This window comes from Macrobrachium nipponense, chromosome 19 (assembly GCF_015104395.2).
Source record: "Macrobrachium nipponense isolate FS-2020 chromosome 19, ASM1510439v2, whole genome shotgun sequence".
NCBI lineage: Eukaryota > Metazoa > Arthropoda > Malacostraca > Decapoda > Palaemonidae > Macrobrachium > Macrobrachium nipponense.
Genome location: NC_061088.1, coordinates 82,078,088 through 82,101,506, shown reverse-complemented (window position 1 = coordinate 82,101,506; position 23,419 = coordinate 82,078,088). Strand labels below are relative to the sequence as shown.

At 38.8% G+C, this 23,419-nt stretch overlaps 1 protein-coding gene across 2 annotated transcripts in view; it reads left to right on the top strand.

Moving 5' to 3' along the window:
- The first annotated feature begins 389 nt into the window (after positions 1-389).
- LOC135218570 (BTB/POZ domain-containing protein 2-like) overlaps positions 390-23,419 on the top strand; it is an 85,942-nt gene continuing 62,912 nt past the window's right edge. The window contains exon 1 of one of the 2 annotated variants that reach the window (XM_064254972.1): positions 390-708. The gene's annotated coding sequence lies outside the window, so the exon portion shown is untranslated. The remainder of the gene's footprint in view (positions 709-23,419) is intronic. The other variant, XM_064254961.1, reaches the window with a different exon arrangement.

Below are 23,419 nucleotides of genomic sequence, written 5' to 3'. Positions count from 1 at the left end.
TTCCCAGAAGACAGACGAATGGACTCATTCATAAATTTGACATCCACACCTGTACAGAAAACAGGTGTAGGAAGGAACGAACAAAACATAGGGGAATGGCCCGCAATTATCTCCCCCTTTTTTTTAATCATTACCGAATAAGGATATCAGTGATTATGTCAAGCCTAAAAACATCCGGGAAGCTCCGGCGGAAGAAGAGCAATTTACCGGGGAAGGGGCGACCGAAAAAATTCTCCGAGATGCATGTCAGGGTGGGTATAAGGTGCCAAATAGTACTTTCACCTTATGATGGTTCATAACGAGGCGCAGTAGAACGTTCATCTATAAGCGTCTATCTTCAATACAGCATTTGCTTTTAAGCAACCAACCACCGTCCGCATTTTCAAGGCGAGGGAGCGATTCCTCCTCCTCTCTCTTACTTTTGACCGTTTCTCGTTATGTTTCAACCACTTCGTTCACACTTCCGCCCTGAAAAGGCACGATGCCGTCTGACCGATAAGATTAGCAAAGAGGAGAGTGATAACGGCCAGTTTGTGTTTGGGCAGTGCCAGTGTGGTGACTCTGCTAGTGTAGCTTAAAAACGTCAAAGCTTTACGACAGTGTGGAACTCCAGAAACGTGTTTGTTGATGTGTGCCTAAGATTCACAGCCTATACAGTTGCTGCATATATTTAACAACAAGCGCCCTGCTGTAAGGTAATTGCGTACAGTGAGTACACAGCATTAGTTTATCTTGCTTTTAAAAGTACAACGAACACAGATGCCAGCAAACTGTGATAATCGATTTAATTCAAATATTTACACACGAGTCAGGAAACCGGTAAACTAAATAATCTGTTGTGGTCTACGTACATCATCAACTGTTTATAGAAATCATCTATACCCATTTTCCATAGTATGCCATACCCAACCTGTTCACACTGGATAATCGTTAGGAAAAGAACAGAATGAAATCAATTATCAAACAAGGCCACCACGCACGCCAATATGGCCGTGTTCTGACACATCTCTGCGGCTTCGTTCAAAAGTGAAGTCTCTTTATTCATCTAATTGACTTTTATGCTACAGCTCAGATACATTATTCGCTGATAATACGTACTGCTTGATATATACCGTGCAAATAACCCCCAAGCTACTTTTAATAAGCGAGTTAATTGGCGTACAGACGCATTAATCGCCAACACGAACGAACATGGAAATTAGTGTTGTTCCCCGGGTACTGATGAGGCATCTGTCGCGAGCCGTGTGACACAATAATATACAGTTATGTTACTACTGACAGAAAGAAAGTACAATACTTATCCACAGATTTTTACAACATAAGCATCATAATTATGAGCGAATTACAAGCGATATTCAACAGCTATCTGATGCGGAACTGTCAACAAAGCCAGGACGTGCTTGCACAAAAAGCAAGGATCTCAACCCAAGGTTAAATTTTTCATTAAAATCTCATCACGAGGACCGTCTTCTACGAGCATGTCATACTAAATGTTACTCAGTTCCTGACTCTACTCTCACTATCTCCTTCACTCTTACAGGATGTCCCACTTACATTACATTTCATAAATTCGCTGATGATAATAAGAAATGACATCGGAATTATTACATGGAGAATATTATAACCGCACTTGACAACTTGATGATCCTACTAAAAAGAAAAAAGAAATGCATTTTCGAAATAGGCCCTGGAATGTTTCGAAATCATGATAGTATATTGCGGGAAATAACCATTTAACGATAACTTAGCGGAATAATGCACGAATGAATATGTAATCCGACATATTATTTGGAAGAAACTTCCAAGGTCTTGCATACCTGTAATTTAATTTTCTTTCATATTTTGTAAATAAACAGAATGCAATTCAAGGGAAGACCGTCGTCTTATCCCATAATGGCACTATATTACAAAAAAAATAAATAAGGAAATAAATAAATAAATAAATAAATACATAAAGGACAGCAGATCTCAAGAAATGAAGATCATCGGCTCTTACGAAATGATGATACTTCAAAGTTAAATCTTCCTTAATTACTTTCCACATTATTCGTCAAAGTTAATGTACCAAATTTATTTGTTCTATGTCAACCTGCGCCCGTCTGTCTGTCTGCCTGTATGTTTGTTAAACTATCCGTTGTAGATGAAAGTCAATCTAATACAGGCGGTTAGAGTTAGCGAAGAAAACATGGGGGTGCATAATACAGGATTATTCTTCTAGATCCAGCAATGGAATATCACCACTTTTGTTACCTCACGCACCTGACAACAGCATTTTGATTTCAAAACATTCTTTCCTGCGTGGAGGGGAGGTGAGGGAGGAGGGGGGGGGTGGGGGGGGGGGGGGGGGAGGAGAGTTGGGGGGCTGGGGGGCGTTCTCAAGGTAACCTCCAATAACCAATGAAACCTGTCAATCACCGATAGAGCTTTCCATCTTCTACAGATCTCATCCATCCCCCACGAATCAGTCTGGTGATGAATGCCACCCGAACAACTTCATTGATTAATGAGGCGATTCCTCGCTAATCTACATTCATTTCCATTCCAATTATAGCGTCCGGTTACGGAACATGATTTGATAGCATCTCTTGGCTCACCGGTTTCAGTTATCACTTCCAGTTCTGCAAAATACTTCTGTACAAGCAAATATCATTTCATCATTCGTCATTAAGTGCTTGTGAGTGCGAGTGCGCATTCGAATGAGTTTGTTGTCTGTGTACGTAAGCATCATTGCTGGGACTGGCATAAATACGTTGACCTAAAAGTGTTAGGGGGGGGGGGGGGGGGGGAAACAACAGAAGTTCGCTTATCACTGAGAGCAAAAGTAATCAATCTTAACTGAAATCGGCAAATTATCACCTTCTCTGAAACATTATGACAACATTTTGCCAGTTTAAAAGTTTAAAATGGTCTTCGTCTTTCTCATGTCTCTTTGGAATCACCGTCCCAAATTCAGATAAAATTACAAAGGCAACGATACAAAAATACAGATTTATCTGACCGTGGTATTTTAATTTCTTGTGTCGTCAAAATTCAACAAAAACTAGGAGTGCAAACAACACAATATAAGAAAGTTCCATCTTCACGATTTATATATATATATATATATATATATATATATATATATATATATATATATATATATATATATATATATATATTTCTTCGCTATAAACAGCGAACTTTTGTAGACTATGAGGACGACTAACATAAAATACGCCCCTCTTTACAACTTGCGCATATTACCTTGAAAACTGATAACACGAAAGGCTCCCAGGACAGGATAAATACGATTTAGATTTTCTTCAGCCATCATATTCGTCTCCCCATAGTTTCAATCTTTTGCGAATCCAATTCGGATAACGGGGCCACATAACCCACGTGACCTCTCTGTATCATGCACTCGTTTTGGGACTCGATCAGCCACTACTGGCTGAAGAATGAAGGTATTGGATGCGAAGTCACGACTTGAGAGTAGGGGAGAGACAGAGAGAGGAGAAGAAAAAGCGAGAGAGCTCGTGGACCGAATACTACAAAGCACATTGTGCGCTGTGTGGGGAGGAAGAGCAAGGTCGGTGATGAGGAGTGGGATTTACTTGAAAAGTAGGGGGACAGAATCCACCTGGTGCCCTCCATATATATTCTCTCTCTCTCTCTCTCTCTCTCTCTCTCTCTCTCTCTCTCTCTGTCTCACGATACGCAAGGGGAAATATACAAAAGATCGTATTCCAAACATGAAGATTGATTAGTGTCAAGGAGTTATAGTGCTTTAAATGACCAGCCTCATTTAAAAACTAACAAAATGAGAACATTTTGTAGAGAATATTTTCGAAAATGTTCATTTTGTCGCCCATTTTATTCAAAAGAACCAGCTGATGCCGAGTTCTCGAGTCACAATTCTTTTCTATGACAGCATCATACTGTAAACACAGAGACACACCCACGCACACACGCACATACACCAATACAATGAAAAACATTAAAAATACTCCATCTTCTATTCTCGTCATATTTCTCCTGGTTAAATTTTGATACATGTTGACCACTTACGTATATGACGCCCCTCAATACCCACTTAAGGGGCACGAAGGAGGACTTAGCCAGGAGTAGCATTGCTTCCTTCCATCCGGATTTGTTATTCATATTCACGCTGTGAAAATATCCTTACTACACTCCTCTCTTCCTCAAAGGTGTGGTCTCGGCCTAATACACAATCAATACATCATCTATAGAGGGACTAAACTAATTTTCTTTTTCGCGTGGTTCATATATATGTATACACACATCAAGGGATCTCAATAGTGTTTTAAATATATATATACACACGCATATATATTACACACACACATTTAAAATATACACACAAACATATATGTATATATATATATATATATATATATATGTATATATATACATGAATTCGTGCTTGCAGAGTAAAGGCATTTACATGTGTGTGTGTGTGTGTACTTCATTTTTTCCTATTGTACAAAGCCATAGATCGAATGAATAACAAAATTGCAGAAATACAAAGGAAGCTATTGTATTCGGTACTTAAAGATACTGTGTGTTTGTATATATATATATATATATATATATATATATATATATATATATATATATATTTATGTGTGTGTGTGTGTGTGTGTACAAACACATAAAAAACACACAGTATCTTTAAGTACCGAATACAATAGCTTCCTTTATATTTCTGCAATTTTGTTATTCATTCGATTTATGGCTTTGTACAATAGGAAAAAATGAAGCACACACACACACACACATATGTAAATGCCTTTACTCTGCAAGCACGAATTCATGTATAATCAAAAAGCCTGAAAGCGTGACGATGCCAGCCAGCTTCCTTCCATCATCACCCTACCTCAAAAAGATCATCATCTTTCTTTCCTTTCGTATCAAAAGGGCAAAGGTGTTTTCAATTCTGTATTTCACTCCCGAAGCTTCAGCTTCCACGATCGTTTCCCTATGCTTCCCCCTCCCCCCTCCCCCCTACCCCCCCCCCTTTTGTTCATCACGGCTCTATCATCACCGTTATCCCGCCCACTCCATTCTCCCCTCCTTCCCCCCCCCCCTCTCTATTTCCCCTCACCGCCCACCACCCCTCGCCCTCGCCTGCAAATTGCTCACTTCATCTTTATACCTCATCGCAAAAAACCATAATTATATTCCCATAAAAATAACAAGGGAGATATTTAAATCCGAGCGCCCAGAACGCGAAAGCGGACATCACAATATGATATACACGATTTTTTAAACAAGGGCGTACATTGCATGTGACGTTCTGCTGAGTAAAGTTAATGGAAACAAGATTTTATGGCCGGCCATAATAGGTTCTTCGCACAAAAACCTCATCAAGGCCCCCCCGGCACAAGACCTCGGATTACGCCACTTGTGTCGGAGCTTGTAATAAGGTTATTTTCACCGTGTACAAATGCTTGTGGAAAAATCGCTATGGGATCTAATCGAAAATATGCTATGGGACCTAATGGAAGAAATGCTACGGGACCTAATGGAAAAAATGCTATGGGACCTAATGGAAAAAATGCTACGGGACCTAATAAAAAATATGCTATGGGACCTAATGGAAAAAATGCTACGGGACCTAATGGAAAAAATGCTACGGGACCTAATGGAAAAAATGCTATGGGACCTAATCGAAAATATGCTACAAGACCTAATGGAAAAAATCGCTATGGGACCTAATCGAAAATATGCTACGGGACCTAATGGAAAAATTGCTATGGGATCTAATGGAAAAAATCGCTATGGGACCTAATCGAAAATATGCTCTGGGACCTAATCAAAAATATACTCTGGGACCTAATCGGAAATATGCTATGGGACCTAATCGAAAAATGCTATGGGACCTAATCGAAAATATGCTCTGGGACCTAATCAAAAATATACTCTGGGACCTAATCGAAAATATGCTATGGGACCTAATCGAAAAATGCTATGGGACCTAATCGAAAATATGCTCTGGGACCTAATCGAAAATATGCTCTGGGACCTAATCGAAAAAATGCTATGGGACCTAATCGAAAATATGCTCTGGGACCTAATCGAAAAAATGCTATGGGACCTAATCGAAAATATGCTCTGGGACCTAATCGAAAAAATGCTCTGGGACCTAACCGAAAAAATGCTATGGGACCTAATCAAAAATATGCTCTGGGACCTAATCGAAAAAATGCTATGGGACCTAATCGAAAATATGCTATGGGACCTAATCGAAAATATGCTCTGGGACCTAATCGAAAAAATGCTATGGTACCTAATCGAAAATATGCTCTGGGACCTAATCGAAAAAATGCTATGGGACCTAACCGAAAAAACGCTATGGGACCTAATCGAAAATATACTATGGGACCTAATCAAAAATATGCTCTGGGACCTAATCGAAAAAATGCTCTGGGACCTAATCGAAAAAATGCTCTGGGACCTAATAAAAAAATGCTATGGAACCTAATAAAAAATGCTATGGGACCTAATCGAAAAAATGCTATGGGACCTAATCGAAAATATGCTATGGGACCTAATCCAAAAATGCTATGGGACCTAATCCAAAAAATGCTATGGGACCTAATCCAAAAAATGCTATGGGACCTATTCGAAAATATGCTAGGGGACGTAATCGAAAATATGCTCTAGGATCTAACCGAAAAATGCTATGGGACCTATTCCACAAAATGCTATGGGACTTAATCCAAAAAATGCTATGGGACCTAATCCATAAAATGCTATGTGACCTAATCGAAAATATGCTCTAGGACCTGACCGAAAAAATGCTATGGGACCTAATCCACAAAACGCTATGGGACCTAATCCACAAAATGCTATGGGACCTAATCCAAAAAATTTTACCAGACGTAGTGAATGATATGAGACGCATTGAAAAACCCTTTTATGGAAAAAAAATAAAATGGGGCCTAAAAGAGAGAGAGAGAGAGAAAAGGAAATGGGATGTCGTGAAAAAATGCTATGGGACTTGGTGAAAAAAAAAATCATATGAGACGTAATAAACAAATGCCATGGGACGTAGAGAAAAATAAATAAATGGGATGTAGTGAAAAAAATGCTATGGGATGCAGTAATAAAAACGTTATGAGACGCAATAAAAAAATTCTATGGGAAGGAGAAAAAATGCGACAAGGCGCAAAAAAAAGGAAAAAAAAGGGGGGGGGGCGCCCATGGGATGTAGTGAAAAAAACGCTACGGGACGCAGTGGAAAATGCTATGAGACGCAGTAAATAAATGGCATAGGACGTAGTAAAGAAAATGCTACGGGACGCAGTGAAAAAATGCTATGGAACGCAGTAATAAATGCTATGGTACACAGTAAGGAAATGCTACGGTACGCAGTGAAAAAAATGCTATGGGGAGGAGTGAAAAAAAAAATGCTATAGGACGTAGTGAAAAACAATGCTATGGGACAGCAAAAAATACTTTGGACAGTGGAAAAATGTTATAAGATTAAAAAAAAACTTGTCCTGCAGTAAAACGTTAACGACCATATATGTAATTGTGTATTTGTACGTAACTGTATATTATGTATTTTAGTGAAATTAAAACTTTCTCAAATGTGCCTGTATCCTTCGGCTGATTATAAATACAAATAAGACATTTATCACATGATCTTTCTCTTACAGAAAAACGAATTATTAGAAAAATAACAAAACTTCTATCAAAAATTAAACTCCGCTGATGCAGACAAATTTTAATGGAACAATAATAATAGTATTTATTATTATCATATTATTATGCATTTTACCGTATTTGTTTATAGTATTAATTTCCCATACTATTATATTACTTTTATTTCAAACTAATGTTAATAAGTTAAGAGATGGGTCTCAACACAAAGAGAAGTAAAAGAACCACCTCTTGAAAGACTGGAGGTTATAAGTATCAAATAAAACAGGATAAAGGTGAAAATGATTGGCTTCCCATATGATATATGAGGAACTCTTGATGCACGAGCGAAAAGTAATGAAGAATTCATGTAGCTATGGGTGTAAAATATTCTCTCTCCTGATACAAGTCTTGCCAAACTACCGAATGCATTAACTGGTCAAAAGACAAGGGACAACAAAGTACCATATAATGGCAAGTGCCCTCTGTATCCCTGCTTAGAGCTGTGACGATGTAGCCGAAAAGATACCTATGTCCACTGTCTAGGTATATTATTTGCTGGACTTAAGACGATTAGGGAAGTTCAAATCTGCTGCTGCAGAACAAATAGATAACTGAATGTTTTTCACGCGGACAACTAAATAATAATTTTCGTACACTCGTAAAGGATTTTAATTTACAAGCAGATATTACCTGGGTGAAATCACAGGGCATGTCACACACTTCTTCATAGGCATACATGAATTTGCTGGAAATGTTTAGAATCCATACCTAGACACTACAAAAAGTTTAAATAATGTAAGGTACTCACCATAGGACATCAGCATTACGCACGACCTGAAAAACACGACCGAATTATCAGATGTTTCAAAAAGGGGGTTCTCGTGAAATAAGTAAAGTACCTAATAAAACATTTCGTTAAAATGAAAAAGCAAATATGACTTCAGTCAATTCACAAGTTCGATAACATTCAAAGTGCTGGTTATACGGGATAGAAGATTATGTTTATAATCTAAAAGAGTTGAAAAAAAAGCAAGGCCAACATGAAATGCGTATCAAATATAAAAATATATAAAACCTAAATATATAGCATATAAAAACATATACTTCCAAACATAAAATATAAAAGCATGAACATAGCAATGGACATTGCCCCTATAAACTTCTATAAAACGCGGTCCACCAACAACTTTAATACTTACTCTAAGAATAATGAAAATAACTACAATGTGAAACAGCTGAAAACACCTCTAAATAGTTGTGGTTATTAAGGCAACAGTTATTGTGAGGACTATTATTTGGAGCCTGTTAGCATGTTAACAGATTTAACTTTCCACCAGTTTATAGATATCCTTTGTGTAGATTACAATACGTTTCCTGAATTATACCAAGGATACTTTCTTGTACCAGGTTTCAAGGCTTCGGCTAAAGAGGTGAATAGAATATAGAATTTAGGCCAAGCGATGGGATCTATGAAGTCATTCAGCGCCGAAACGGAAACTGAGTAAAAATATTTGAAAGGTGTACAGGAGGAAAACCTCGCACCTGCACTACTCATCAATCGTTAGGAGAGGGTGGAAGTAAATGGAAGATTGAAAGTTTGAACGGAGGTACAGTAAAAAGAATGACGGCACTACTGCCCTATTTGGGGAGGAGGTGAATGTAATTCCAACGCATAGCAGGTAACTCCAAGCCACCCTTGAGCAAGGTGTACGATCTGTAGCCTCCTATGCTCAGTTGCTGCTCCTCTACCTTGTGGAAGATTATTCAGCTAAGGTACAAGGAACTCACCTAGAGGAGCAACTGTGCAAAAAGGACGCAGAATGACTGTCGTTGGTTTGGAAAACAGACAAGAATCCTCATTCGGTCTTCACGAAACGATCAAGTTGCGAATACACAAAACAATAATTCATGCTCGATGGACTTGTTCATTTATTTTCTTATTCGTTCATTCATCGTGGTTTAAAAGCGAATATATATATATATATATATATATATATATATATATATATATATATATATATATATATATATATATATGTGTGTGTGTGTGTGTGTGTGTGTGTGTGTGTGTGTGTGTGTGTATACAAAATTAAACGTGCAAACACAAACGTTATGTGTCCAAATTAATATTCAAAAGACGCCATCAACGGCATTTCTAGTTAATTCTAGAATTTTACAGTCGTTTTCATCAACTTGACCAGAAATTACAGGATGTCTCATTAAAACGACGCAGGAGCTCTTAGAAAAGGAAATTATAATTCATGACGTGCTCGTCTATGCAACGCCACCCAACAAAATAAACGTACTTGTCTGCTTGTAAACTCTTATCATAATTAACTATCTACATCATAATTACTAAAAATTAAATGGGAAAGCTGTGTCCAAGCGTTGTAACTGGCATTCAATGCAAGCACGGCGGTGCACAATGCAGACAGCTCATAACGGATGCATGGATGGTTTTTCTTCATGGAAGCCGCCCGTCTCGTTCGCCATGAGTTTCATTCGGGCACTCGCAAACAATTGCGGTATCCTCTATGTTTATTGAATGCCTCGTGATTAAAAGCCTTTTGGAATTTACTTCAATACGTGGAGTGGGTTCATAACACGTCTCGTACGAAAATAAATCGAGAATAAAACAGAGAAATAAATGACTTTGGAAGCTATTCGTACAGAGGATTTCTAAATAATAATATTCACGTCTATAAAAATACAGCGCTACAAATCCAGTCATTTTTAGCATTTACATACCAGTAATTATAACGCATTCAGCGGCAAGAAAATAATAATATGCTCATTATGTATATGAATGCAACGGATCTCCGACAACTTCAATATCCAAAAGGAAAAACGATATGAAGACCTGACTTCTCGTGACTCTCTCCTACCATCAGAAGTACGATGAGTAATGAATATCATTAAGGGAACTGATGTCTTTGACGGAGATTCTCTCTCTCTCTCTCTCTCTCTCTCTCTCTCTCTCTCTCTCTCTCTCTCTCTCTCTGTTTTTAAGGAAGCAAGTCTTCTCGAAAAAAAAAAATTTAACATCACACCGCTGATATGTTATAGGGCTTGGATTGTGTGTGTGTGTGGGGGGGGGGGATTGAGGAGGAGGGGGAGGTAGGTAAAGGTGAATGAGGAGGGGAGAGATAGAGAGAAGGGGAAGAGGGATTTGAGAACCCTAGCAATAGTTAATTTTGTTCACCCCAAAAGGGATGGACATAGAGATTATAAAATACAAGAATCATTGTCTCATTCATCCTTTGAATGTTGAATCAAGGATGAATCCCATTAACCTATCGACACTTCATTTCTTCCACGTGGCCATACCATCTTTTGTCTGCATTAATCCTCATATCGCATCTTGGCATCCCCTTAACTCTCACCGTTTCGGTCCTTCGTACTTCAGACATATAATATGCAACCAATTCGTCTCGGTAAATTCGTTGGTGTTTTATCTATCTATTTATTTTTTTCGTGCAAAGCATGCACATTTCACTCATGTTTTACTTGAGAGGTATTCGATTAAACGTTACTTGGAATGAAATGTTTATTTCTATTTTCCTTTCTTGACATCCTCAACTGAAACCCCTTACGGGGAGCGTTAAAAGGCAATAAAACCAAGAAATCTCCTAATGGAAATCATAAAACCAAGAGGTCTCCAAAAGGAAATCAGCCTGCAGAGAGGGACAAGCTATAAGGAAGGGTAATAAATAAATAAATAAATACATAAATAAATAAATAAATAAATAAATAAATAAGAGGCAATGGAAAATAAAGCCGATACACCTGAAATTCAGGAGACGCCAGTAGAGTGCAGGAATGAATTCCCTCCTCGCTTAAATATTTAGAGAACAGATTTCACAGCAGCACGAGATAAATTATTCTCCATTTGAGCGGTAACAAAGAAAGAGCTGAGATAGCCAAGATAGAGAGCTTAGAGGGGACAACGAGTCTAAAACAGCATTTTCCTTCGATCATCATTCTCCACACAAGCGACTTGTATAGGCTGACAGCAGCTCGGAACGACCCCGGAAACATCCGGTCCGGGTAGTACTGCTTAAACAGCCGCATTCTTCACTATTTTTCCGGCACGCTCGCCAGGAAACTCGTTACATCACGACAGTTAAAATAAATTGTTACTTATCCGAAGGCACTAAATCTCGGCGCATTTAGACTCGCAACAGCGTACAGCGTCAAGTAGAATAAAGATGGCGACCCCAATTCGCAGAGGCACCGAAGCGTAAACGACTTTTCCCGGTCATCACTCTTGAATGGGAATTGCGAAACTTGAGGAGGAGGAGGAGGAGGAAGAGGAGGAGGAGGAAGAGGAGGAGGAGGAGGAGGATTTGGCTCCCGCGTCGCATTTCCTCCTCCAGGGGAAGCACTCGAGATGATGTACTACGTATTTCATCCCGTGATTTGTTTGAATTGCTCCTGAGCAATACAATTAGAAATAGAATATACTAGATGATTTAGGCAGAAGGCCAAGCGCTGGGACCTATAAAGTTATTTAGCACTGAAACGGAAATTGAGAGAGAAAAAAAAGATTTGAAACGTGTAACAGGAGGAAACCCTCGCAGTTACGCTATAGAAAGTAAGCTGGAAGAAAGAAATCTGAATGGAGGTACAGTAAAAGGAATGAAAGGGGTATTGCAGTCAGGGGCCCAAGGGACGATGCTGCAAAGAACCTTTAGACCTTGAGTCATGCGTACAGTGCACCGCACGTGGACTGCAATGACGGCACTATCCTACAGGAATGAACATATATAGCTATACCTCCCTCAGGTTTTAGGATAATAAGAGGCCAAAACCGACAACTCGAAAGAACAAGAAACAGCTTAACGCGAACATTTTGACGCAGACCCAAACGAAACGGCAGTTCAAACATTGAATGCGTAACTGCTCGAAAATTGGATTGCGGACTTATCAACACAGACGTCAAATCGCATCCATGCATTGTGGCAATGAACTTGATTACACCGTCCATCACCCTTCCGTAAGGACACCGCAACAGCCGCCCAGCCGAATGGCACTCGGACGTTTGGCAATGACACGTATTTCTCACTGCAAAATTACTCTGTTTAAACGAGACAATCAATGTCCCCATCCCACCCCTACCCCCACCACCCCTTTTTATGCAGCCGCAGCGCAAGAACTGAATTTCCAAATCAGCCCTCTGGAGGCCTTTGGTCGAACTGCAATCAGGAATAAAAGTGTTCAAAAAATTTACTTTCTTCTTGATATCAAATGGTGTTTTTCTTTATTAAAATATCATCTTCTTTTATTAAAACATAATTTTCTTTGAAATTTCGTTTGGACTTTTCAAGTGCCTTATCACGGAACTTTTTTTTTAAGGATGATTATTATTCGGATCACGATGCCCTATGGATGAAATACACCATAACCACGTGTGTGTGTTTGTCAGTGAGAGAGAGAGAGAGAGAGAGAGAGAGAGAGAGAGAGAGAGAGAGAGAGTTAATAAAATCATTGTTAAGCACGCTCACATGTACGCATTTGCGGCCACAAGCACACTCAAACAAATATATAAACTCGTATATGTATTATACACACATACACACACACACACACACACACACACACACATATATATATATATATATATATATATATATATATATATATATATATATAATATTGAAGTAGTAAAAGTCCACACTTATGTAAGATGTGTATTAAAAAATTCTTAAAAGACGGGAGCTTTCGTCTACTTGATCAGTAGGACCCTCATCAGCCGTCTGATGAGTGTTTTACTGATCAAGTAGACGAAAGCTCCTGTCTTTTAAGAATTTTTTTAAAACATCGTACATAAGTGTGGACTTTTACTACTTCACAATATTCGTCAAGTTAATGTGATTTTTAGATATATAAGTATAAATATCATATATATATTATATATATCATTACATCCACATATACATATATATATATATATATATATATATATATCGAGCTACAATGTCCTTTAATATCTAATTCGCTCTACCTCGGAATTAATATATTTTCATATATGCTTAACCGAAGGGGAATTTTTTCTCGATAATAGATTTACCTGTACTTGGGCGCGAACGCAGGTACATTATAAATCCAGGAGCGTAAGTGGAAGCTATAACCACTCAAACCACCCGCGGTGGTTGAGTGGTTATAGCTTCCACTTACGCTCCTGGATTTATAATGTACCTGCGTTCGCGCCCAAGTACAGGTAAATCTATATCGAGAAAAAATTCCCCTTCGTTAAGCATATATGAAAATATATTAATTCCGAGGTAGAGCGAATTAGATATTAAAGGACATTGTAGCTCGATATATGTATATGAATCACGGTAATGTGATATGACTTATATATATATACTATATATACTATATATATATATATTATAAATATATATTATATATATTATATATATATCTTAATGTCTTTATCGCTTGGCGATAGACTTTTTTGTTCTTTCCTTACGGCTGTCATCCGTAAGTAATGTTTGGTTCCTCTCATCTCCCTTGGATATCTTAGTAGAGAGGTTCTTTCTTGACTATAGGAGATGATTCAAACAGGCTAGTTGAACAAGTTAACAACTTTATTCTGTAACTCCATACTAGGAGATGCAGCTCGGTCGGAGACGATATGTTTTGATCGTTGGCGTGGAACTGCCATTCTAAAGCATCGCGTCGGTAGCGGAACATTAGCTATCTCAGCAATTCATATAAAAACACATACGTAGTCTGCCGGCTCGGAAGTTACAAGTTTCCGGCGTAGGTTAACAGTCCAAAACCGCTTCCCATGGAAGTTGTTGTGCAAAGTTATCATAACATAAAAAATGTTGACAAAGCTTTGAGCTAGATCAGGGCTACTGCAGACAGCGCATAGCGTAATCTAGGTCTGCTTTGGTCACGTAGAACCCTCCTAATGCCATGACCCCAGGTCATTGGTTATATTTACAGATCTTGTAAATTATATAATAATGTAATTATTACATTAGGCTCGGTCTGCTACCTATTCAAGCCTTGAATAACAAAAAAAAAAATTACTTTAAACATTGTCCATAGGAGCGTGCTCGTAACATACTAAGTGATTAAATGCATAAAAAGGTTCTGTTACATACCCTTGTTGACATATTCATAAACAAAGATAAATGCATGAAAATATAGATCCATGTTTGGTAAATAATAATGATTATGTACCCAAAAATAATAAATGGTAAAAATCAAAACATGTATACATGATTAATATGATAACATGTAACCTGATTAAGAATAATGGTTACTAAAATAATGATTATAGCATGATCATGGATAATTGTTAAAGAGTACTTGACACTCTTTGTAATAGATAAATATAATTGTACAATGGTATAACAATGTAATTCTGCAGAATTCAATATATAGGGCTGATATTTTATTAGGTGCCCTGGAGATACTTTAACTGTTCAAATGCAAAGGCGTGAGTCATTCTTGTCCTACATTTTTGCCAGCATACGGACCGCTTTTCACACACAACACAATTCCAGACAATTCCCTAGGCACGAACTGAAGTGGCCAGGTTCAGGCGGCCCTAAACGCAAACGACTTGAGTTTAACGGGGTACGTCATCTAGACGGGCCAGTACGTTCCCTTGGAGATCCTTCTGTTTACGCCTTAGCCTACGCCAAGCAAAAAGATGTTGACGGCGATAACCAATATGGCCGTTTTTTCACGCTGAACACGGCTAGCAGAATGTAGTAGCGAAGAATTTTCTCCACCTGCATAAGTCGATGACGCGTGGGTCATCTCAAGCCAGTTGCGTCAGACGATGAGCTACTCGCGCGTTGTATGGGAGAGGTAGTGAGATGGGATGATTGTGGTAGCCCACGTGTAGTTCGCAACGAAATACGCCTTCTCACGTATTATCGTGTTGACCCCTCTGACGGTATAGTTTGTAGATGTCCCCGCTACAACCATCGGCTGCTACGAAGATAGGGCATGGGCGGTGGATGTGTCCGGACACACGACGTCGAATCCGGCCTTATCATAACGGATCCAGGAAACCATTATTCATCCTGTAATTGAATTTATTACCGTAAAAGGGATAAAGTTTCCCCAGACAACCTTCGCTTGTATGAGAGAGAGAGCCGTTTAGCACTATGTCTAACTCACATGAATCCGTTGATATAGGATAGAATTCAAAAGAGTCAGCTGTACAAATTTTATTATTCATGGCTTCTGAACATGAGTGAGTTTATCTAAGTCTCTAATGACTGTAAATGATTTCTTATCAGAAGAAATCAGTACATGCCCCGTTAAATTGGATATGTACTGGATTTGAGTTATTCGTCATAAAAGTAGGAAACGGTGGCTATTTTGTATGATTGCCAAGCATCGGAAGAATCAAAAGGAATTGTGATCATATTCTATAATTTTCAACGCTGACTGATATTAGGCTATAATAGAATTCTACTTATGGGCATCTAATAAAGGAATATAACCTAGCTTCTCCCGTCCGTTTTCCAAAGTTAACGTCAGATCTTTAATAGGCATGAGGTGAGGAGATAACACAACCCTTTGTTGCTAACGTTATTGCTTCTACGTAATCTTTTGACTTTTCAATAAAATGTGATATTTTCACACGGATATGATCTATTTTCGAACTATAGTAAGCTAAAGTAGCCAGCAAATGTTGAACTTCCATGACCTGATCGATATTTATTTGAATGTTCAATTAACGATATTCATTATTTGATTGATCGAAGATAACTGGCTGCGAAGTTCTGATAAGGCCAGTTCCGTTTTTGTGTTGCAAAAACTCAATTCTTTTATTTTGATTATTTATCTTGAGGCGATTTGAGATTCCTAAGCCTAGATTCGCAACTGATCCTAAGATGTTTAGTCCAGCTAGAATAAGCGGGTTGCGGCGTTCAAGAGTATTGTGCCGCACAGACCACATCAGCAGGTCACGAGCGAGTTCTTCTGCCTCGGCGGTTTTATTTTGTATGTCATAAGACAACATTTCCGCGACGCTTAGCGTTTGAGCTAGTGAAATCTCTGAGTTAGCATGAAAATTACGTTCATGCATTTCCTTAAGGGAAATACCAAACCTCATCAGGTCATTCTTTAAGTTAAGGACGTCATCTTCAGGTACGAAAATAGCATGCATATCTATTTCGATAACAATATTACTTGACCACGATGAATACATCATCGATTCTCTCGATAATCGAGCCATGATTAAATTCTATGTCTTTAGTCCTAGCGCTCTTTCCATACAACAAAGATGTCTGAATACACAATATCACTCCTAACAATAACAGATTCATTTTTTGAAAACCTGCAATGAGTAACAGATGTAATAACTCGCGTAAAAGAATAGGTTTACATACAATATGATTAATAGATATATATATATAAGAATTTATTATACAAGTTTCATAATACAACCATTTTTTTCCCTCACTCCATCTACCTTTCTTTAGATTCTGATATGTGCCAATGGGACTATTCTCACATCAGTGGGTTTGGATACATTTTGAACCCTAACTCTATTGGCCGTTAAATTTTTCTAAAATGTTAAACGGGCCTTCAAACTTAGGTGTCCAGTTTATAATTTAAACCTCTACGTACGTATACTTGTATGTATACCTGATCGCCCACGGCATATGTTCTAGTTGGCTTAGCTATTTTCTTTTATCATGATTTTTTTTCATTATGATCTGGGCTTCTTCTAAATTCTTACGAATTATATTATATCGACTTATGCTTGCATCCATTAACATCCTTTAGAGGATTTGATAAATTAGTTGTAGGCTTTAAGATGTGGAAAGGCGTCCGGGCCGGGATACCGTACAGTGCCTCGTGCGGTGTCATTTTAATAGACACATGATACGAGTGATTAAGTGTGCTTAGCACCGGCAGGTATGGTCAATGTCCCAGTTGGGATTCTGCCCCCCCTAGGGTGACCCTTAAAATGTTTAAAACCTTACGATTTGCACCCCTTTACACTAGCCCATTAGACTCTGGGTGATAGATCATGGTATTGATTTTCTTTATACAAAGGAATTCGCACAAGGAGTTTAAGAAATGATTATGAACTCCCCGCCCGAGTCTGAGATAATGATGTGTGGAATTCCATGTTTTACAAATGTAGCACTCGTAAAACTTCCTAGCGCACTCGACCGCGGTTTTTGTTTTAAGCGCTATAAGTTCTGTATATCGAGTCAAAGCGTCTATAATTACTAGGAGGTGCTTATTTCCTCTGTCTGACTCGTAAAATCCTGTTAATAAATCTAAATGTACTCTTTCAAAGGGTTGATTTGGCACGGTGGGTAAGCCCTAGGCTGACAGGTGTCTTCGTGCCCTTTGTATTCTTGACAAGTGCGACAATTTGCTATGTGCTTTTTTATATCTCTAAGCATCGTATGCCAATAAAATAAGGATTTGGCTTTCTGTGACATCAAGGTATAACCCGGGTGTCCATGCAGTGGATTTCATGCAACCACTTTAAGACAGTGGTATGAGTGAGATAGGCACCACCACCTGGTTGTTTATTCAACTGCGGTGTGTTGCGGGTTTTCCTCGTCACGGATCTACACAGGATATTTTCCTGTAGGATATAATTCTGCTGCTTATACTTTAGGTATTCTTTTTCCTTCGGATTTTCCGTTTAACGCAATGATGATTTTTTCTATTTGCGGATCTTTTCTTTGTTCCGTCTGTAATAGTTCAGCACTCCAGCCCCAGATCTTCCTGTTCAGATATAGTTTTAACAACGGCATGGAGGTTGAGATATCTATTAATTCAGCTAATGGCTCGGTACAAGATGAAGAGGGGTTGCGTGATAATGCGTCAGCAATGATATTTGCTTTCCAGGTAAATACCCGATCCTCGCGCCAAAGTCCTGAATGATCATGTGCCACCGAGTTCGCTTGGGGCTGTTGACTAAAGCCTTTAAGAAGTCGGTTAGGGGCTTATGATCAGTGAGAACCTTGACGGATAACCGTATATTATGAATTTAAAGTGCACGAGTGAATTAACAATAGCGAGCCCTTCCTTGTCTATTACTGCATATTTATTTCGAAGGTCTCAGTTTACGTGAATAAAAAGCTATAGGGAAAAACTGTCTATCATATTGTTGAAGCAATACCCCACCTACTCCTAGGTCTGAGGCGTCTGTTGCTATGAAAAATTCCTTACCGAAGTCAGGAAATTTCAAGATAGGAGAACTACACAGTTCATCTTTCAATTTATCGAACGCTGTTTGTGACTTTCAGACCATACGAAATCTACGCCCTTTTTTATAAGATCGGTTAGGGGAGCGGCTATGATTGAGTAGTTGCGGATGAAGCGGCGATAGTAACCGCTGCATCCTAAAAATTGCTGTATTCCCTTGACGTTAGTAGGTATCGGAAAGTTACGGATAGCCGACACCTTATCGTGTACGACTTTAAGACCTTCACTAGAAACCGTGAACCTAGATAGACTAGTTCTGTTTTAAAAAATTCACACTACTTATCTTTACCCTTAAATTATGCTGCCTTAATCTTTGTAACACTAACTCCAATTTACGTAAAATGCTCTTCTAATGTGTTGGAAAAGATTACTAAGTCATCCATGTAGGCATGTAGGATATCTCCCAACAAGTCTCCAAACACGACGTTTATCATACAGTAAAAGTTATAGGAGCACAACGTAAACCAAAAGGCATACGCAAAAATTCATAATGTCCCCTGGCTGTGCTGAAGGCAGTGTATGGGATACTTTCTTGTTCCATCGGAATCTGATGAAATCCTTTTAGTAAGTCTAGGCTTGTGAAATATTTATTCTGGCCTAGTAAAGATAAGATCATCGGTACATGGTACTGGGAATCTGTCAGGGATTGTTTCTTCGTTTAAACGACGAAATCTACGCATATCCGCCAAGTTCGATCTTTTTTTTTCGGATACTACTATTAACGGAAAATTAAAATTAAAGGGCTGTTTGATTTCCTAATGACGCCTTCCTTTAACATTTTACCTACTTCCTCTGTTATCTCATTCTGAAATTTCATAGGAAGTCGGTACGAAGGTACATAGATTACTTTCTGTTTGTCCTTGAGCCTGATTTGATGCTCGATGACATCCGTTTTTTTCCTAAGGTTCCATCCGTAGTGGAAAAAACATCATGATATTTAGTTAACAGATTCAAAAATTTCTGCTGAATTTCTCTTCTTGAATGTCCTGATTGATTTTATTCTTTATAGATTGCAAAAGGTTTCATCCGCGACTGATTGAGCGTGATTTATCTCAGCTACGGTAAGAATGCGATGTTTATAAACTTCGGCATCCAAGATATGTTGATTTTTGTGGATTACTAAAGTGGTATTCAAATGATTACAGACTTCGATATTACATTGTTGTTGTGAGCCGACTGTATAAACGGCTTGTGTGACTGGATAAATCCGTGTGGTTTTCAGAGTTTCGGAAAGGATTAATGTTTCAGATCCTGGCAAGGTTCTTTTTACACGCACTAATATATTTGAAGTTACGTTAGGCTCGAGAGTTTGCGTGCAAGCTGATATTACGGGTGAGCGAGAGTTCTGTGGGTTGCCTGTATTATTTCTTGGTTCATGAGACAGGTGATTGGTTCCGTAATGTAAGTGACAACTCTGCCTGTCTCTCTAATTATCTAAAACTGATTTTAGGGTATTAGAAGACCTATAGAATTTCCCTTTGATATACACGCCGTGTTTTGCAGGTGCTAAGATAATATTTTGAGTGCCCATAGACGGGTATCCGATAATTACTGCGGGATACATATTAATGTTTTGTATCAACGACAAAGGTATCAGCAAACGTGCGCTTACCGACCTTGTACTGTACATGAGTGACGCCCACAAAACTTTAGTTCATTATTCCCATACCTGAGAGCCTTATTCCGGACTTTTCTATAGGGAAATTTGAAAAGAGTAAATGATGAGTCCTTAAATCCATTATATTACGTGGACTACCAGAATCAAAGAACAAAGTGAATGACTTATGGTCCAAATTTACTGCATGTAAGGTTGGTCGCAACTCGTTTTGACTAATAATTGCATGAATTTTGTTGCAAATCTACGGGAACCTGCACAGATTTTTTGATTCGGCCGTGTGTTTCATAGGAAAATCAATTGTCTCACAATGATCTGATAAATGATTAAACTGATTATTTGATACAAAAGATGTTGATATTGATGACCCAACATCGCCCCTCTCCCCCCTTGGAGTGAACTACGTGGTATTTGTTTTGTTTATCACACCCTGAAAATTCGCTTGCCCTTGCGAGTTCTGGCTAGACGGCCCAGGAACAGAGGTACCTGAAGCACGCATTTTGTTTGTTTTCTTGCTGTTGTGCAGAATTTCCGTTTTGGTTGTTTCTTCTTATAGTACTGAGGACCCTTCTTTTTATTTGCACTAGCACTGGTTTGCGTGTTTGTAGCATTTTGCTGTTGATTCCTCGAGTAGCAACGGTTATATGAATGAGTTGAACTATTGAGTATTTGAACAAAAACGCGTCCGACAGTCTGAATCATGTGACCTGGTTCGTTTACAGTTATAACAAATCCACCTGACTTGCTTATTATTATGTACCACATTTACTTGTTGTGGCTTGTTCTCATTCTTTGCAAAAACTTGAATGAGCGAAGGATCTAGGTCGGTACATTTAGACATGTGTTTTTTGATTTGTTTATACACATCTAATTCCGTACTGTCGGGCTGCAATTTTTTATCAAAACACCGTACTAACGCTTCAGGCAACATTACAGTGATAGACGTAAGGTAGATCAAACGGATAAAATCTTTCACTTTGATTTTAGCACCCGCAACCCACCCGGAGTTACTTAAACTATCCTGATATTCATTTAGCCGGTCGGCAATTAGCGCCGCCCGCTCGACAACATTGAGCTGAGTCATGGAGGCTTGGTTAAGGATATTTCTCTAAGCCAATACTACATCTAAAGCCTCTTCACCCCCATACACGGCACGTAATCTAATTTTGAACTCGTCCCATGTAAGCGCTTCTGAAAGAAACCCCCCTTAGATACGCACTTGCGTCGCCTTAGCAAAGTCAACGAAGCTCTTGGCCTCCTGTAATTGTACTGCTGGGTCTGTGATGCTTTTTGCATTTAAATGAGCGTCTACAGATGAGATCCATGCCTCAACATTTTGAGGCAGGAAACCCATTGACCCGACCTTGAAAAGGGACTATCGCTGACCTCGCGCTAACGAGAGTCACCACGTTGGGGTGCCAGCCGGAGTGGTGTTTTGCCATTTCGGCTTTCACTTTTTCTTATCACCTTCTATTCCTTGCAATCCTATCAAAATATCTATAAGAGTACACTCGACCACTACGTAAACGCATAAGCAATGTACTGTATAAGTGTGTTATAATAATAGGAAATCCCCCAAAAGATACAAAAATACAGACAATATGATCAAATATTATACGGAGATTCCTGCAAGAAACGGTTAATGACAACGAGAAAACGCAAAAAAAATTAATCTGCTGGGCGAGAACCCTCGTAGTTGAAGATAGGTTCCTGTAATGAAGGAAGATTAATATGGCGAACAACTCACCCCCAGAATACTGGACGATCGACTCTTGATGAACAACACTTCACTGAGGAAAAGACCTGAATAGATAAAAATGGTACTTAGCTTCCAGATTATATTGCGAAGGATTGTTGACATGGGATGACGTCTCGCGTCGGAAGTCGTGATGACGTCACGGTCTTCTCTCGGTGCACGATGCTCTGGGAAGTCCAAGATTGATGACGTCACAGCCTCCGTCCTTGCACTACTGCGTATAGCTGTCCACTCTGCGTCCTTGCTCGTGAACGGGTGATGTTTCCCTGTGTTTGTTTTCTTCTTTCCGTTGATGTTCAATGCTGCTCTCGTCCGGTGTAGATTCTCGAAGATAAGTGACAACAGTTGCTCAAACGTCGTGTTAAATGCTTGTATTCCTCTCGATGAAGGACATAGTTGCGTCTTCATAAACTGTTGCGTTGATTGAAGATCCCGTTTCCTCTGTTTCGTTGATGTTGAAGGTGGAAGTTAGTTCATGTAGACCTTCGGTCGGCTGATATGGGTCTTGTTAATTATGTTCTTCGTTTATACGCTGCCACCACTTCTAATGTCTTATCGCTTGGCGATAGACTTTTTTGTTCTTTCCTTACGGCTGTCATCCGTAAGTAATGTTTGGTTCCTCTCATCTCCCTTGGATATCTTAGTAGTTAGAGGTTCTTTCTTGACTAGAGGAGATGATTCAAACAGGCTAGTTGAACAAGTTAACAACTTTATTCTGTAACTCCATACTAGAGATGCAGCTCGGTCGGACGACCGATATGTTTGATCGTTGGCGTGGAACTGCCATTCTAAAGCATCGCGTCGATAGCGGAACATTAGCTATCTCAGCAATTTCATATAAAACACATACGTAGTCTGCCGGCTCGGAAGTTACAAGTTTCCGGCGTAGGTTAACAGGTCAACCGCTTCCCATGGAAGTTGTTGTGCAAAGTTATCATAACATAAAAATGTTGACAAAGCTTTGAGCTAGATCAGGCTACTGCAGACAGCGCATAGCGTAATCTAGGTCTGCTTTGGTCACGTGAACCCTCCTAATGCCATGACCCCAGGTCATTGGTTTATTTTTACAGATCTAAAATTATTATATAATAATATTACATATATATATATATGTACATACAGATATATACATGGATACGCACACACATATATATTATATATTTATATATAATTTCGCAAATATT